Source organism: Dipodomys merriami, unplaced genomic scaffold, assembly GCF_024711535.1.
Source record: "Dipodomys merriami isolate MVZ:Mamm:240054 unplaced genomic scaffold, mDipMer1.0.p SCAF_350, whole genome shotgun sequence".
NCBI lineage: Eukaryota > Metazoa > Chordata > Mammalia > Rodentia > Heteromyidae > Dipodomys > Dipodomys merriami.
The window spans coordinates 793446-798578 of NW_027205049.1; the positions used below are offsets into that span (position 1 = coordinate 793446).

At 32.9% G+C, this 5133-nt stretch overlaps 1 pseudogene; it reads right to left on the minus strand.

The window, feature by feature from the left end:
* Nucleotides 1-342: 342 nt before the first annotated feature.
* Nucleotides 343-442, minus strand: LOC138804015 (U6 spliceosomal RNA; annotated as a pseudogene).
* Between the last annotated feature and the right edge of the window lie 4691 nt (nucleotides 443-5133).

Genomic DNA, 5133 nt, shown 5'->3' on the forward strand with positions numbered 1-5133 from the left:
TTTCATTGTCTTCTAGATATAATACTTTGCAGTCTATATTGTTTTATAATATATAGGTTCATTAATAAATGTGTCCTTTCAGATAACATTCTATATAGAAAAAGTTTAAGATTCCTTTTTTCCGAGGTCCTTATATTGTTTTATTTCTTTGGGATAAAAAGATAATGTTATCTAATTTCAAGTTTTGTAAAGGTTATGCTATGTAAGGGCCTTTCGAAGGTGAAGATTTAATACACTGATGTCAAACTAACCTGTAATTCTATGAATTACAGGTTTTGTTACACTTGTATTTTTTTAAACATCTTTTAATAACTGTTTTTCATTTCTTGCATTTGAAGAATGAAAAATATGGAATACTTCACAAATTTTCATACCATCCTTGTGCAAGTGCCATGTTAACCTCTGTATTGTTGTAATTTGGGTAGACCTGCTGCTGAAGCATGGAGTATCCTCTTAATTTAAGTAGTTAATGATGCAATCTTTATACAGGCATATATCCTTGGTTGCCTATTTGTAACAAGGAACCTTTATTGTTCCTAAATATGCTATTGATCTTATTTCTCTAAATTTCTGTGTATAGTGGAAAAATCTTATATTGTTTGGTCGATTGCTCACATTTGCAATTTTTTGTCAATGACTTTTTTGTCGTTTTCATTTTAAATTTGATCATACTTTGAAGCCTTTATAGCTAAGTCCAAAGGTGATGGCTTTTCAAGTACTTATTTATCAACTGATTTAGCTTTGTGGAGCTAATGGATTCAAAGTAAGCCTTGCTTAAGAGCTACTTCTAAACTTCTGCAGCTTAAAATTTCCTAAATGAGGTCTTAGTGGTACAAATGTCTTCCTTACACTTCACCCTTCTTCCATGTAGGAACAGACCAACCAGAATATCTTACCCTGACAGCATAGATTGTCTTACTGGAACAAAACTAATCTTAGATACAAGGGTTCATAGAAAGATGAACACTGCAGACCGAATTATTCAGAATAGAAGGTATTTTATCAAAATATAATTATTTATTATACTTATCATTTCAAAACTAGCTAAAGCCAAGAATGTGAAAAAATTGTTCATATGCATGTTTACCTAATATCCTGGCCTGTCTACCATCCAACCAGGCAGGAACTTACACTACTGACTTTCTTTCACCAAATATTTCCATACCTCCTGGAGAAATCCATATGTTTCTCCTCGATATTAGGCCTTAAATTGGTAATGTTTTAATCAAAGTGTTTCCTCTTGCCTCCAGTCTGTAAATTTACAAATGGTAAAGTTTTAGGTCTAACTCTACCAAAAACTGAGGTAGAGATATTGGAATAATACTTTAAAGCAGAGTTGCCTTTGATACCCTAACCACAACAGAACAATTGCTAACAGAAAGTAATTGAAGACCCATCTCAATTTTTCACTTCCTATAATATTTCAGTGCCCCAATTTCTTGCAGGAATTTGCAGTAAGCAATTGTGAAATGTAAAGCAACTTAAAATGAAAGATGAGATCCAAAAATATGAGAGAAAGTACTGTAGTTCAAACTTTCAATTTACAGATGACAAGCCCATATGAGTAAACAAAATCACAAATGTCACAAGATTATTTTTAATACCCCTCTCCTAATGATGAATGAAAGATTTCAGTCCAGCATAATTAGGACAAAAAATAATTCCTGGAATGATAGATCCATAATTGTTCTACCAAGGCTAGGAAAACTTGACTTAGAGGTCAAATATAATTTTGAAAAACATTAATTGAGAAGACCCTTAGTACTTCAAAACACTGGTACTTCAGTAAAACTTGGTACTGTAGTCTAAAAATGTTGTTATTCTCAAACCAATGATAACCTACATTTAATCTCTTGAAAGTATATAACTTTTCAAATAAACTTTTAAAAATCATATTCACCAAAATAACACTTGACACGTAGATGATAGTGACATTAAAAGTTTTTCAAGTGTAGGAATCAAGTTACAATAGAGTTGATTTATTTACCCAGCACTAATGCCAAATAAGTTCAACCATTCATTAAAGTGTAGAAATAGTATCTTGCACAATTTGCGTTGTTCCAGAAATGTGTTAAATCAATCAGCCTCCCATAATTCCAACCCAAATATTAGCTAATAAACTAAATTTCATCACATAAGAATGTACATTTTAAAAAGTTACTAATAGTTGCCTTATCATGTGTTGCCTTATCATATTTTCCCTATCTTTCTAACAGAGTAAGAAATATGACTTTGTCTTGATTATGGGTACTGATCCGAGATGTGACAAACATAAAATTTGTCTTCTATTTCTATCATATTCCTCTACAGTAATAAATTTTAGTTTTCTTCTTTGTCCAAAACTTATAGGTAGTAGAAAATATCGTCCCATGTAAAATAAAATAATGACACACCAATGTACAAAGCCATTTATAAAAACTGGTAGTTAGCTATAAATTCTAAGTGATTTTTAAACTTTCTTGTTGACTAAAGATTAATCTTCCAAAAAGATGAGAATAAAATCATGTCTAGGTGCTTCACGTCTCCAGTCTTACAAATTGTTATTGCATGTGAATGAATTATGGAAATATAAGCTGACATCAGTTCAAGTATATGCAGGATTGAAACTCCATGGAATGTATATAAAACTTTCAAACTATTAACCGACAGTTTAACAGAATGACTATCAGGAAGTTGAAACCAGAAAGGAATAATAGTAAAGACATAAAATGAATGAAAAACGGAACAAGGGGCAAGTACAGCTAGAATACTCAATGTACAAATGTAATAAAGGAAGTGGTAAATCTAAAATAAATCTTGAAGAAAGGGTTGGTTGAGAATGATAGAAGGAGTGCCTCTGATCCAGGAGCATTGGACAATTAGGTGGACATATTTAATTGCAACACACTTGCGCAACCTTTTGAAATTCAGTTAAAAACACAACTACAAACAAAAACACACAAAAATCACAACCAAACAGCAATCTCTAGAAAGTATGTATATGAGCTCACAAAATTTTAAGCAGTTAATGAAGGGCAGTCATGGGCAAACAAACAAAGATATCCAAAGAGGGCAGTTTGGGGTAGGGGAGAATTTTGAACAGATTTGAATAGATTGTCAAAGGTTATAAATCACCTATATCGACTGCAAATATTTTCTTCTGTGAGTATTCCTTTTTTTTGGGGGGGGGCGGTCGTGGGGCCTAAACTCTGGGCCTGGGCGCTGTCCATCAGCTATTCAGCTCAAGGCTAGCGCTCTACCATTTGAGCCACAGCTCCACTTCTGGCTTTTTTCTTTTTGCTTCTGTGATGCTGAGGAATCGAACCCAGGGCCTCAGGCATGCAAGGCAAGCGCTCTACCACTGAGCCACTTTCCCAGCCCCCATTCTGTGAGTATTCTTTGTCTGAAATGGTTACTCCAGTCCTGAGCCACACTTCATAGCTGGTGAAGATAGAATGGAAGAAACAAGATCAAGAACCCATTACACCACTGGAGAGATAACAGTCCTCTATGGTTTTTCTCATCTTTCTTCACTACTCTTTTCTCATACTTTTAATAAATTCAAGTGATTTTGAATTACATCTTTCCTTCTTTATGAGAGAATTACTGTTTGGTAATTAAATGTCAATTCACAAATTTTGATGTCTTTTTTAAGAACTTTGAATTTAAATTCCACTACAACCTTGTTTGCGCACAGTGAGAATATATTTCCTGGGTAAGGACAATTCTCAAGGGAACCTACAGGATTTACAGCAAGGTTTGTGAGGCTTGTTTGTTTAGTGTGAAAATGAGCCATATTCACCCACATTGCTCCCTCCCAGCTATGTCTCCACGGATTTCTTTGCATGAAAGCCTATTTTCCCAGACAATTTTAAATATCCTTAATAGGCTAAGTTGTTAAAAAGTTTGAACAATTAAAATTTACCTGTCATAAATTTTAAAGCTCTTTTGAAATTCATTTATCAGAATCGTGAATTCACCAATCATAATCCCACCTTTACCATCAAAAAGAGTTAACATGTTGTTTTCATGATATAGTGTCCATGAAAGTACTGATTTCCAGTGGCTTTGTTATTCGTATATATGTCCATATAAGCTGATGATGAGCAAAATGAACTCCAAGATATGGAATGAGAGATATTAATTTGCGGTTGTTGTTTTTGATGTACTATGTGATTTCTATTTTCTTTGAGATTTTCCCCTATGGTTTATCCCCTGCTGTGTTTCATTTTGGTACCCTGTGTATTGTGTATACATTTTCGTTAATTAGGGAAGGGAACAGGAACAAAAAAATGGCGAGGCAAAGGACAAAGAGCAAACCAATGCAAAAGCAATTCACACAACACAATAAGTTGGAAATGAACATTACAACTTTTGTGAGAAAAATGAGATAGAGGATAGCAAGTTTGAAAAGTTATGTATTCAGTACCTTACAATGGCTGTAACCCCAGAGCACATAACTTTCACATTAAAATTAAATTTAAAAATTAAGCTGATGAAATAAAATTTCACTGTTTTGGTATAGTAAATATTATTCTTTATATACTAACTTTTTAAAAATCAGTATTATTTGGCATCTAATTTGAATTAATTACCTCTTCTTTATCAGAGGGTCACCAACTTGAATATCCAACTAGACAATTTTTTACAATATACTTGCCAATATTTTGAAAAAAATTAAATTTACTACTTTCTTATACTAACACAGAAAACAGATTAATTCTATGGAAACCCATAACTTTTAAAAGTGAATAAGTTGTTAAGAGGACAGAATGTATTTGTTCTTCAAAATTCTTATGACTAATAACTACTCATTTTAAAATTCTGAACATTCCATACCTGAGAGATTCAAAATATACCTGTTTGCATGTTATGTAATTCTGCAATAGATGCATTTTCCAATGGGGTGTTACAGACTGAGAAGTGAACAGAAAAAGAGCCACATTCTGATATGGGATAAAACTATGAAGCATGTTATAATTAATTTTTCAAGAGTAAGCAGTTGTTTATCAGATTAAGCTATTATTTCATGACCATCATTCACAAGATTTATGCCATAAAGGCATCCTAGCCCACCAGTTTCTAATTTGTAGGGTGCACCTCAAAATTCCCTTAATTCACATCAAGAATTCCTTATCTCCATTGTGAAAATAC